Source organism: Garra rufa, chromosome 7 (genome assembly GCF_049309525.1).
Source record: "Garra rufa chromosome 7, GarRuf1.0, whole genome shotgun sequence".
Lineage (NCBI taxonomy): Eukaryota > Metazoa > Chordata > Actinopteri > Cypriniformes > Cyprinidae > Garra > Garra rufa.
In genome coordinates, this window is record NC_133367.1 from 41,789,264 (window position 1) to 41,804,032 (window position 14,769).

A 14,769-nucleotide genomic window follows, 5' to 3' on the forward strand; every position below is an offset into this window, starting at 1 on the left:
CTAGTAAATGCTAATGAATTAGCTACGCAATCATGTGGTTTACCTTCGTAAATTAATGGAATTAATTCAGCTGGGTTCACAGTATTGCATCGTTTAATAGTAACATCAGGATATGTAAGTAACATTGCATATGCTAACGTTCGAGCTGGGGTCAGAACAAATTTTCCTTGTTCAATTAACTCTGTGGTTTTATGATGGGTGTAAATGATAACTGGGTATCCCATAGTTATCTTAGATGCTTTCTCATATGCTTGATATACAGCCGCAAGCCCTTGTTGATAACACGTTGGGTAGCCTTGTGCTACGTTATCAAGTTTAGTACTATAGTAAGCTATTGGTTGTTTTTTCCTACCACTACAGGTTTCCTGCATTAATACAGCTGATGCATATCCATCAGCTCTGTTAGCAACATACAGGTGATATGGCTTGGAATAATCTGGTGTTCCTAGGGTGGGAGCCTTTTGTATTTCTTTCTTGATAGATCCGAATGCTATCAAGGCATCAGTATGCCATGTTAATGAAGCATTTAAGTTTTGCAGTCCTGCTTGCTTCATAAGGTCTCTCAAGGGAGCTGTTTTTATAGCATAATCTTCTATCCAGTCACTACTGAAGCCAGTCATTCCTAAAAAGGTCATCATCTGACCTACTGTTTGTGGCATTGGCGCTTTGCTTATGCCTTCTAAATGCGTTGGAGCTATGGCCTTTGTGCCATAAGAGATCAATCGCCCTAGGTATTCTACCTGTGGCAAACAATATTGCAGTTTGGTTTTAGATACTTTGTGACCTCCTTGAGCTAACTTTGTGAGCACTTTAATGGAATCTCTGTGACATTGTTCCACTGATGTTGAACATAGAATTAAATCATCCATATATTGCAGCAAAGTGCTATCAAGCAGGAGGTCTTCCAAATCCGCTTTAAGGATTTGGTTAAAAATGTGTGGCGAATGTTTAAACCCTTGAGCTAAGCGGGCATATGAATATTGTTTACCAGCATAGGTAAATGCAAACAGGTGCCTACTTTCTTCTGCCACTGGGATGCTGAAAAATGCAGAACAAAGATCAATTACTGTAAAGTATTTGGCCTCAGGTGGGATATTAGTCAGCAGTGTGTGTGGGTTAGGAACATCAGCTGGCCAATCTTCCACTACATCATTGATTGCTCTTAAATCATGTACAAGACGCCATTTAGCTTTATTTGCTTTTCGTATGGGATAAATGGGAGTGTTGCAATAACTGTTGGTTTCTATCAAAACTCCAGCTTTTAGAAGTCCTTCAATTGTATCCTTTATACCTAATTCAGCCTCTGGGCTCAAGGGATATTGCATTTTCCTGGGGAGTCGTGCATTTGGTTTAAGCTGCACTTTTACAGGGCAGGCTGACTTCACTAGCCCTACATCTGTTTCATGTTGAGACCATAGCTCGAATGGCACTTGCTGTTCAACTTCCTGTAAAAGTTCCTTAGTAATGCTGTCTGGCTCTGGTTCTGACATCATTTGCATTTGTGGCTTCTGGTTAATGACTACTTCTTGAGGAATGCCTAGCAAAGACGAACCACACAAAATTTTTATGTAGTTCTTGTCAGCAGAATGAAAAATCAATGGATTTTCTGTAGGTTCCCATTTATTGTGTTCAGCTTTTTTCATCATTGGTCCTAGATCCTTTGCTCTGCAATCTTTTCCTACATACAAAGATATATGAGGTGTGGAATTGTTTACATTGAACCATCTCTTTATGAACTCATTTTCAGCTATTTTTAAGGCTGCTCCTTGTTTGCCTATTATGATGTATTGTGAGATCATTTCAACTTTTTGCTCTTTGGTCCCTTCTTGCCATTCTTTTTCTATGTCTGCCTTTCTCAAGGGGTCATATTTCATCGTGCAGTGGAATCCTAACTTGGGTATTTGTGATTCAGGGATCTGTGCTTCAATGAATTTACCCCATTTGTCTATTGTCTGTCTTACATCATTCTCTATCTGTCCTATCCAGTACACATTTGCTTTTGGCTCAGAAATCATCATTTGAGTTCCCTTTATATCTACATACACTCCTTCTGTAGAACACCAAATTTGTAAGCCTAATTTACACAATGCATCTCTTCCTAACAGATTAATAGGAGTTTGATCTGATACAAGGATAGGCATGGTCACACTTTTGTTTTTTGTTTGCAAGCGGATTGGAGCCGTCATAGGAATTAACTGTATTTGTCCCGAGAATCCTACGGTCTTTACAAATTTTCCAGACCTGGGGAGGTGTAAGGCACAATCTGATTTTATACAGGTATAACTGGCTCCAGTATCCAGCATCATCGGTATTGTTTTTCCTTCTACTTCAATTTGCATAACAGGTTCCTGATTTGCATTAGTTGTTCAAATTGGAAACTGTCTCTCCCCTTTAGGATTCTCTGGGCATCCCTAGTATCCTTGATTTGGGCCTCCCCAGTGGTTCACTGGACCCCTAAAAGGTGCCTGCCAGCCCGTCCCCCTTCCCGCCCCGGGTGCCAGTTGCCATGGATTAGTAGGGCAGTCTCTTTTGTTATGTCCTGGCTGTCCGCATCCCCAGCATACACCTGGAGGGAAATTAGGAGCTCTGCCTCTCCCTCTCTGCCCCCGTGGTTGAGGTTTTCTTTTCCATTCGGGGGGCCCCTGCTGCTGAGCATAAACATTGACGATAGGGGTCGGAGTCTGGTTTGGGTTAGGATGGATTGCTGCTGTTAGAGTTGTAGGGACAGTGGGTTGGGAAGCATTTACAGAAGCCATCACATTCATTTGGTTAGATTAATCTTTCTTTACAAGTGCTTGAATCTTTTTCTTATTTTTGGATGTTAGTTCCTCAAGCTGTAACTGAGTTAACTTCCTTTGTAGTTCTTTCTCTTGTGTGTTGAGCTTTTGTTCATTTTTTCTATACAGTTCCACTGCATGAGTCACATGGTCACAAAACTCTTTGTGTGTTTTAGAGTTTAAACCAACTACATCCTCCAGTTTGCTTTTTACAGCTTGTGGCATGGCTTCTATTACAGCATTTCTGAATAATGTAGCCATTAGAGGGTCTCCTTCTGGATTCCCTTCAGTCTCTTGCTTCCACCTTTTCAATTGTCTCTGAACATATGTAACTGGGTTTTCATTTTCCCCCAGTTGTTCTCCCTTCAATGCTTTAGGGTCAACTCTAGTTGGATATTCAGCACGTAATGCTTGCCACAAGGCAGGCCGGAATGCGTCAAAAACAGTCCCGTCCATGTAATGTGAGTCCACAGCTCTCTCTAACCCAGACGCTTGGAGGATTTCTTCCATTTTTGGTCCTCCTTAACTCCATTTTTGGTCCAGACCTTAACTCACACACACACACACACACACACACACACACACACACACACTAGCTGCACCCTCTTCCTGAGGGTCTGAACAGCTACAATTTGCTTCTTTACTGAAACCTTTTCCTCAGTACAACAAAAAGAAGTATTTTTTCAGAACTTTTTAGGTACTTTCCTATATTTCATCTGTTTTTCATTTATTGCTATCCTCAAGGCCCACTTAGCAATAAACACAGATCTTATTCAACTCTTAAACACACTTAAAAACACAACTTAATATTCCCTGATACATTTAAACACACAAGGAACAACCTGGCAAGTTTGCACTCTGTCTCATTGATTCACTTCCTCTACACAATGAAGGCAACCCTCGCAGGATTATTTAGTGCCTACTTCTTGTAGGTCTTTAACCTAGGATTTCCAGCGCTTCTCTTTTAACTCTTTATCAACTAACATAAATTCTACACTTATTAAAATCTGAATTCTCTATTTTTCTCAAAACCAACTCAACAGAAAACACAGATTAAAGCATGCATTAGTACTTTTGGAATCAAAACCCCTTTTTGTTTTAAATTTTGCTCTATTCAATTTAGTTCGCTAAATTTAGAAGAACTTAAAGTGTCTCACCACGAGCAACTCTGGCAAACAACACAACCTAACTAAATAAGCAAAAACTGCTTACCTTGGCCAAGTTGTTGTGTTGTTCGTCCAGAGGTCGCCCGCCGCGATTCCACTCCACAGCTCTCTTCTATCCTGCCGACTACGCCAATATGAAGTGGATTTCCTTTTGCCGCTTTCAAAGATCACACAAGTCTTGGGGTTTTGAAGCCAGAAGATGAGACTTTATTACCAGAGTAACAAAGAATGAGAGACCCTGCAGAAGAATCTGTCGGGTCTTTCTTTGGCATTGCTCTTTTATAGTGTTTTCTTATAGGCGTGTTCTATATATTTCACACATATGGTTCTCCTCAAGTCCGGTATCAGGAAACGGACCGGGGGGCCACCACTCAGTCAGGGAAGGGGCCCCATCATATATCTTTCATTTAGGTCACAACAGGACGTGCAGATAAGGCAGATAAGCTATGTCTGCACATTCCCAGACGGCTATGTTTTTCTAATGTGGGCCTTCTCAAACACAGGCAATACACGGTTATAATAGTCAAAAAACTTGATTCATAAATGGCTATAGTCACATTGATGATACTTAATTATAAAATACATTGATTATAAAAAATCTACTTCATTGGCTAAATGTTACTTCACTCAAATCTAAGTAACAAATCAGACGCCAGGCATTTACATCAGTGATGCGCGGGTTGATCCAAAATCCAAAACAGTTACCCGCAGTTACGAGTCATCCAAAATAATGGTTGTTTGAAATAAAGATGACAATTAAACCTTTGTAGTTTGTATAGTACTAGACTATTTCTATGAAATACGTAGACCTACACTTTATTGGCTGAATAATATTTACCTTTTGAATGTTGAGCGCTATTAACTGTGCTGACGCGGGACAAAATGCCCGATTTCCAACACGTTGAACTGATCAATGCCATTGTACCATTTTAATAGGCTACTTTTAAACGCATATAGTAATGTCAGTTTTATGTATTTTCTGAGAGGGGGTGGGATTTTTGTTTGGAAAGTCGCAGGAGAGACGCACACATGGATTAGACTGATAAACACATGCAGCATCTTAAATTGTTAAGAAAATGGTATTCCTAATAAATGTCTCGAATATTTTGATTATGTCCAATGCTTCTCTTTCTTTTTGGAATTATTAGACACATTTCACTATGTCTTTTCAAATGCCTAGGTCTGTTTAATTTCCTTAATTATAACATTTCTAGCACCATTTTAAACGTTTATTCAAGCAATAACATATAAATGATCTCATGTATATGCTTGTTTAAAACCAGGGATTAAAAAACGAATTCCAAGTAAAAACTGTATTTTTTCTTTACATTTCCAGAGAGCGAAACGAACGAAATTAAACATTACTTAATAAATTCAAGGCACTATAATTTCCTTATTCATTTGATACAACTATTATAGCTATACAATTAATATATATAAAATAATATTATTTTGTCATATTCATAATTCCTGAATTTATCTATAAAAACTTCGTTTTGAATTGCATTCATTATGTTTGTATAAGAAAATTCGTTAACCTAGCCTATTAAGTTGATTTAATATTCTTGATAATTTTTAAAAGAAGTTAAAAGTTAAGAAAAAAGGAAATAAAATAGAGCGCAATAAAATAATTCTTGATCATATTTAATCGCGTAGAATCACTGACATAATTTAGAGTAGGCCTACTTCAAAAACGAAACTATTTAAATCTGTATAAAGGAAAGACAAAATAAATCACAACAAGAGCAATCTGTATTTTTCTTGCAATCAAGAACATTTATTTTGACAAAATTACCTAATTAATGCCAAATGATGTTTGACAGTGAACGCATCTCCACCGCATATAGCCGCATATAATCGCTGGTGTCAGTCGCAAATATTAGACAGGAAGCGGGTCGGGTACAATAGTTTCTTTCTTTCTTTTTTTTTTTTTGCGGTCCGAGTTGCGTTAGTTGAAAACGTCGGTCGGATTAGGGTTGTTTATACATTGACCCGCGCATCACTGATTTACATTAGTTAACAACATTTATTGTGATCTTAAAATTATATTTAAAGGAAAATAAAATTTCACTCCTCAGGGGCCCTCCCCCCACTTGGGGCCCTGGTAATTTAGTCCCCCTTTTCACCCAACTACGACGCCCCTGAGTGGAGGTCTCAAATAACCCTGCCGTGAGGGGAGACCTGGCTACACTCACGCCTAGAAGTACTGGAGGCGGAGCCTCTGGAGAACGGAGGCTTCACAGAAGACTCTCTAAAAAGAGAGGAAACCTGACAACGTTCAGTCCACCAGCTCATAGGAGTGGAGGTCTCACTAGCCCTTCAGTGAGGGGAGACCTGGCTACACTCACGCCCGGAGGAAAAAGCCTATACTCGACACTGGGGGTATTCAGTGAGGCTGCATAGCCTATGCAACCCGAACTACCCGAGTGGAGCTTCTGCTCAGAGGGAATCTACAGAGTGGAGGTCTCATGACCTAACTACACTTGACAATGACGATGGCCTGTGAGGCTGAATAGCCTGTGCAGCAGGGTTGTCTAAGTGGAGATTTCCTGAGGAGTGGAGGCTTCGCCGAAAGGAAGCCTGGCAACACTCTGTGCCTTCCAGGGTGCAACTCTAAGAATGGAGGTGCCGTGGCGCCTCTACACTCAAAACCTGGGGGTAGTCAGTGAGGCTGAATAGCCTGTGCAGCAGAACTACCTGAGTGGAGTTTCTGCAAAGTGGCGGCTTTGGTAAGAAAGAAGCCTGGTACCACTCTGCACCCAGCAGAGGACGACTCTAAGGATGGAGGTCAGTGACCTATCTACACCCAACACCAGAGGTGGTCCGCGAGGCTGAATAGCCTGTGCAGTCGGACCGCCTATTTCTAGTGAGTCTCTGGAGGCAACGAAGGACTCTGAGCAATGTTCTGCGAGCAGCAGAAGGACTCTAAGAGTGGAGGTCCCAAGACCTACTACACTTCAACACTGCAGGCGTTCATCGAAGCTGAACAGCCTAAACGACAGTACTGCCTGAGTGGAGTCTGGAGAGTGGAGGCTTTCTAAAGAGGGAGCCTAACACACCTCCGTGCTTAGCAAGGAAGAACTCTGAGAGTGGAGGTCTCAAGACCTAGCTACACTCTAGCCTTGAAGGTCATCCGCGAGGCTGACTAGCCTGTGCGACAGAAATACCTTCATTTTGGAGCTCTTCTGGAGAGTGAGGCCTGAGGAGGCCCGACACTCGATCCTGCTAGCAGCGCTATCTGGATTGGAGCTGGAAAACTAAAAGGTTTTTGAGAAAAACCAGCTCAGAGAATGGACACGGAGGAACCCTGCGTTTACGGGAGGGACCTTACCATGAGTATGGATTTTAGTGAAGTGCCTGAACAGTGCACTTACCACTCACGTGGATTTTAGAGAATGCCCAAAGACTTCGCGTGAGCAAACACCCCAAATGTGGTTTTGAGTAGGTGTCCTGAGCATAGCGAGGATCACCAGATTTGCAGTCTCTAGGCGATAGCGGAGCCTGAAAGCGGAGCTTCTGGAGAGGGGAGGCTTCAGCAGAAAGACTCTCTAAGCGAGAGGAGGCCTACGACGCTCTCCCTAGGAAACTCTTCAGAGTGGAGGCCTCAGGTAAAATGCTCTAGGCGAGGGGAGGCCTGACTACACTCGACGCTCAAGAAAGGCAGATACTCACAGTCAGAGCCAATAATGAAAAATCTCATTTATCATCTAGCTCTGTGTAGTGGAGGCTCCGAGACTACATCTCCAAGGAGAGAAGCCTACAACACTAGCTTTTGGTGAGTGGAAGACTGCACTCCCCAAAAAATAGTCAGCGAGGCACTCATGGGCCTGCCAGCTGCTATAACTGTGAGAGTGAAGGTCTCAGTACTGTTGGCTGTGACAGAGGGAGACCTATTACACTGTGCTATCAAAGGAGTTGTAAAACTTAAGGGTTTTGGAACCAACTCGAAAAATGGGCACGGAGGATTATCCTGCGTGGTCCAACCCGTGAGGAATTTGAAGAAGGAACCTGCCTTTACGGGAGGAACCTTACCATAAGTATGGATTTTAGTGAAGTGCCTGAGTAGTGCACTCACCACTCGCGTGGATTTCAGAGAGTGCTCAAAGACTTGCGTGAGCAAACACCACTAACGTGGATTTAAGAAGGTGCTCTAAGCGTTTCGCGAGAAAGACACCTGTATTATCCCGGGTGATAGCAGAACCCGGAAGCGGAGCTTTCAGTGAGGGAGGCTTTAAGCTCTCGAACATAACAAGCCTGACGACGCTCAACTGAGGAAGCTCTATCGAGTGGAGGCCTTGGAATACACGCCCTCTCATGGAAGGGAGGCCTACTTTGTTTTACACTCAACGCTTGTAGTGACAGGTCCACGGAAAGAGTTCACAAGCTGCCTTAACCTTGTGTTCTCCTGGCCTGTATTTCTGGGAAGTGGAGGCTTAACAGAAACACCTCACATAGAGGGAGCCTAGCAACACTCGACCCAGTAAAAAGCTCTCATGAATGGAGGTTTAAAAATGACCTGCCACATTCAGCGCTAAGAAGTATTATCTTTATATGTCTCTCTTCACAGAGGACTTCACAGAGAGGAGGCCTCCTAGGCCTGCTACACTCAATTCTACTTCAAAGCGGGGCTTTTTTAAAGAGAGCGGAGGCTCCAGTAAAACACCTCTCTCTCAGAGAGGGAGCCTTGACAACGCTCTATTCACCCTAGCACACAAACTCCCAGGAGTGGAGGTCTCACATATGTGTATATGAAAATACACAGGGAAGGTACCTGACCACACTCATGCAAAAAGAGTATTACTCTTAGCAGGGTTTGAGTGAGCGGAGGCTTCGGCAGAGCGATACTCCGCCTGAAGCAACTTGACAACGCTCAAGAGGGTTATTCTCGTATGTATATGTATGTTGGATCATGTCTATACCAAGCTCACTCTAGCGGAGGTTTCAAAACCTGACAACGCTTAACCCACGAGGGGGTTTCTACGAGTGGAGGTCTCTACACACTGTTTTCTTTTATAAAACGAGGGGAGACCTGGCTACACTCGGCACTTGGTGGCAGTAGAACTCAGGAGGAGCTCGAAACTGCAATAGTAAACACCCAAGCGGAGCTGGTAGACAAAAGAAAACATACACATACACGCTTGAATATTTTATTAAAGTGTCTTTACTGTTCACATACCGGGCCAACAGATGGAGCCTCAGTCTCATCGTTGGCCCAGCCCCGGAGTCAAGGGGAAAAGGAAGGGGCAGGTAGCCCCACACTGGCGACCTGGCCTCGTCTCTGGCCCTTGGGCCAGGACGGGCCTGGTTTCCCCCCGGTGTTTAGGTGGAGGCGTGGACCGGCAAGGGATGCAAACCCCCGGGGCTCGGTCCAGATCTTTCAGCAGATCAGCCTGGTGCGCCTCTGCAACACTGCCATCGTGTGCAGAGGAGCACCGGCCACTGCCGCATATGTGCCTTTGGAGCCTTCAGGGTCGATGTCCCTCGCTCTGAGAGATAGTTCGCAACCGTCAGCGAGAGACATCGTCACATATCCGCGCCCATGCATTCCCTCGACATCAGCATGATTCACATGCCGATGCCTGTGAATGCGGGCTGAATATGGCCTGTCCCATTCCCTCTCGATCTCTTAAGCAGATCAGGAAGGAATGGGAGGCTCACAGGAGTTGGCTTTGTCATGGCCCGGAAGAAGCCGCTCGTCTAGTCTGCCGAGAGCGGCCTCTTCCCTCGCGGGCTTCCACTGCAGATACAAGCGGGCAGCCGCGCGGTCCATAACAGACATCAACTCTTCATATGCGGGGCAGAGAGGCTGCATGGGCTCAAACGAGCTCATATTTGTTCCATTTCAACCCCCTGCTCACCCTGGCTTGAAGCCAAAAGAGCACTCGCTGCAGAACCGGAGGATGTGAGAGACAACACATCATCCGCTAGCAGTGCATTCTCGTCTCCGGCTGACGTGCGCGAGCGATTAAACGCTCTCTCAAACTCGTCAGTCAGCTCTACCTGTGAGCCCCGCAATCTCAGCCGCCGAGCAGCCTCAGCTGTGGCGGGACCGGAGCAGCGTGGGGCAGATGGATGGCCCGATTCCCTCGAGAAAAGGGCCAGACGAGAACGGAGTTTCTTCAAAGTCTCTTCTAGAGCCGAGCGCGCGTGCTCTTACACCTAAACACACCAAACAAAGGTTGTGTGCGTCATCAAGTGTCAGATTTCTCTGACACGGATCCGCACACTTCCTAAACAGTTTTCTTTCTCTAGGCATCGCTGTACTCACTCGTTTAGAACAGAGGACTCTGAAGACAAAAAGATGGTGTTGTGCTCTCAGGCACCTGGCAGGCGCCTGTTGATGATGATGTCATAGGCTGGCGCCGGCCAGTGTCAAGTTCACTGTCGTTGTTCTATACCTTGTTTCAGAACCGATCATGCCGAAGGCAGTTCCCATAGTGTCCTGAACCAGGACGCAGCGTAGAGTTCCCTCCGGAAGGGAACCTTAAACTACTACATAGTAACAATGAACATCATTTCTAATAAGCAACTCACTGAATGACTCAACTGGTTCACTGGCAGTAAGGACATAAAATAGTGAACTATTTGTTGGATACATATTTGTTAAAACTAAAGTATCAGATCTGTTTGTCAATGAAAAGTCACTAGCATAAAAATGATGCAAGTTATGTATGTAAAAATGTTGTATGTAAAAACCAATAACATGTAACGAGCAAATTACACCATTTACAGGCCTGTTAATCGACAGTAAAGCAGGACATTATTAATCCCACATACACTGAATGGGATTTCGGCAGCCTCGGTCTAATTAAAAGTTTATATAACATCAGTGGTTTATATTTAAGTTCACAATACGGCTAGGCTAGCATGAGCATAGTCAGATGCGAACGACAAGCAGTCAACGTTACTATGGTAGAAGTTAAAATAATTTTAAAAAATGAATACTGTATAGTTTATCGTGGGTAAATTTCAAACTAGACTAAAAATAAGGTATAACATTTTAATTTAGGATTTTAAAAGTTAACTTAACGTTACCACAGACCGCCTCCAGAACAAAGCTAATTAACTTTAACATTAACCAAACAGGGCATTTATTTATTAAATTAATATAGAAAACCTCCAAAACCACAAAACACTACTTATCTTACGTGTCATCTAACGTTATATCAGCAAAAAAATATGAATAAGAGAAGATTTTAAGCGCTTACCTTTTCCTTCTCGTCCGTCTTCTGGAAGTTGACCGTTAATGACGGGCACGCGCACGGGGCACTTACGCAGCACTCAGAAAGTGACGTGCGCTGGTTTTAACCTTAACATTTGTCCCGTTCCCCCTTTCAATAAACCATTCACAAACATCAATTATCACCATTTGCTAGGCAAACTATTTAGTTTTTTTGTTTTGCCATTAATTTGATGACAAACATTTCTATATTTTAAATGACGGGTTATACTTATGGGTCATTCCAGAATTGGAGGACATTTCATGTCCCCCCTATGAAATTTCAAATAATCTATGTATAATATACAAAAAAAATAGTCACTGTGTAAAAAACACTTGTCCTGAAACTAAATATATATAGACTTGAAGATTTTTTTTCTCCTAAATATTATTAATAATTAAAAAAAGTCTCTAGTACCCACTTAAATGCCATTTTTCTCTTGTCCCACCTTCTAGATGACCAAACTGAATGTTAAATATAACTGTTAAAATACATTTTAAATATCCTTTTTTTGTATGATTTTGTTTATATATGCCTCTTTTAATTGTTAAAGCATTTTTTAAATTGATATAAATATTTTAAATAATTGAAATGTTGCAAAAAAGTTATGTCCCCAACATAGTGCAACCCTGTTACCAAAATATTTAGACTGGCAGAAGAAGAAGAAAAAAACAGCGATTGACATGATACACAGGGAATTACATCACTAAGCAGTTTGCTGCCAGAATGGGTAGAACAAAGGTATATTCTCTCTTCGATTTTTCATGTTATTATATAATTTTTACTCTTTATTGAATGCGTCACTCTAACAAATGCAACCCTGTTACACTTATTATCAGAATAAGACAAATTAATTTGAAGGTTTTCTTCTTCTTTTTTACATAAGTAAGTTTGTCCTAAATATGACAGTTAGAGCTAGCTAAACAGCTAGTTTCTATTCATGAGAAAAAGCTAACATTAGCATTAATTTGCAACCCTGTTACTCGCAACCCTGTTACCATAATTATAGTAACAGGGTTGAATCTCCTTCAGTCCACTCATAAGGGACGATCTATCATCAATAGTTAAATGTTATTTAACAATGTGCCTGTGTTTCCTGAGCATTTGTCACATTGTTGACCTGATCTTTTATCAAAAGTAATCTATCTATCAATCCCTGTAGCTTTTTGCAACCCTGTTACTTAAATTTCAACCCTGTTACCGTATAATTTTTATTAAAATAATAATAAATTACCTTTTTTAGCTCACAGGGGCTTGAGCTATTGTCCTTACTGTAGTTTGAAGGATTATATGCATTATGCATTTTAGCAAATACTTGAAAATATATACTTTTTTCAGGTTCCCGAGTATTGGTAACAGGGTTGCATCGAGCACCAAAAAAATAAAATAAAGAGTATTATAAAAAATGTGCCTTTGATACCTGAGCTGGACGAATCAAATTATTTAATGGTATATTGGCTGTTTTTATGAAATACATAATAAAAAATAGTAAAATAAAGGGCCAATTTTTCAAAATTATGGATGCCTAAATGTCCTCCAATTCTGGAATGACCCTTATATAATAATTCATTCCATCATGCAAAATGCTTGACGAATTCAGTATATTCCCCATATTATTGGCTATTAAAACGGTTTACACCTTTAAAAATAAGCTTAATACATGTAGTGCAATAATATGAAAAGTTAGTTGGAGACCTGCTGACCACGTTGCTATAACGTTTCCCACGCGACCAACCAGCGACGTCTTTGAAGGACGTGCCTACGACGTTTCTGGGACGTTAGCCAAAATTCAAAAATATGGAACGTTACCACAACGTCCTCACGACGTTGTCATAAAGTAATGTCACGCTGACCAAATGACGACCAACTGGCGACGTCCTCACAACGTACTGTGTTTGCTGGGTAACATTTTAATAATATTAAAACAATGGAAATTATGTTATTTCATCCTGATTCCCTCTCTGGTGAACCGCTAGTCTGTATGAGCAGCATGTGTGGATCACTGCAGCCATCTACTGGACAATTCATGAACATTTTTCCCCCCCAGAATAAAATAACACAAAATGTGAGAATGTAAATAGCAATAGAAATGCATTAGTGTTAATTACTTTATTTTAGTCATTCTATTTATTTACTTTTTATTAATAAAATGGCCTACATAAGTAATTTATTTGAACAAATATTATTAGTGGTAATTAACAGGGTTTGATGTTGAAGTTTTTTTTATTAAAACTAATAAAGTTTGAAGTCACCACTGTGGAGATAATAGTTTGCTTTAGTTGGGCTTTTGGCCCTTCACTTTTTAAGACTAGTTTTTGTTTGCCTGTTGTAACTGTTTTTAAAGCATATTTGTTATTCTGGGCACTGTTCAAATATTTAATTCATATCCTGTAGGGGGAGCAATTGTTGAGGAAGTTGACAAAGTTATACGTTTGATATATTACATAGAACTACCTTTATATATTTAGCTAAACAACATACAAAGTACACCTGTGAGTAAAGTGTATTCAGGGATTTTAACTTTGAATAATAACGAATAAAATTCAATATTAGGAGACTCAAGCTCCGCCTTGTCAGGTGACACACGAAAACGAAACTATTACAGGATCTGCTTTTTCATATGAGGAAGAAAACTGCATTGAGAGAGAAAAACACGGTATCACAATTTCAATTTCATCTTAATTAACCAAAATTATTCTTGGTTTAAATTGAAGTACAACATTAAGCAGTATTAGATATTTTGAAAGTAGTCTAAATGACATTAGGAGAGAATCACAGAGTCTGCAAATCGTCAGATTGCACCTTTACTTTCATTTGTTTGAATTTGTTATGCTGTTTATGAATAATTTGATTCTGTGTAAATAATGTCAGTAGGAAATAGTTTTTCATGTGTGCAGGTCATTACTGTGAACTGACTGTTGAGACAGAGCTGGTTTTTAGAAAATTAATTGCTGAGATGATTCATAACGGTCCGTGTATCATCTGATCATTCAGTCTGTGGATCAACATCTGGATCTGCTTTTAGATGAAACCATGGCCTCCAGAATGAATCTCTCTGATGAACATGAAACAAAGAAAAAGACAGTCAAGAGGTGAGAGAACTTAAAACTGTTTGACATTTTTAATGTTCAGAAACAATAAATGCATACTAAAATTGCATTTTCATTTATAGTCGGATTCAGAAATCAGATTTATCTGAACACATCGATGTGTCTGTGAGGAAAAAACAACGAATGGATTCAGATCTCTACAGAGAGGAAGAGTCATCAGTTGAGTCCAGGTGAGATATGAGGAGTGTCATATATACTGTAGGTGTAGTGCAGGGGTGCTCAACCCTGCTCCTGGAGATCTACCTACCTGCAGATTTTTGTTCCAGCCCTGCTCAACACAGCTGTCTGTAATTATCAAGTGCTTCTTAAGAGATTAATTAGCTAGTTCAGGTGTTTAATCTTGCAGCTGAACTTTGCAGGATAGTAGATCTCCAGGAACAGGGTTGGGCACCCCTGGTGTAGTGTATTATAGACATTGTCATCAGGCATCCCTGTTGCTGCTGGATATTTCTGTGTGACTCTGATTATATGTGTTTACTGGTCTATTTTATATGTT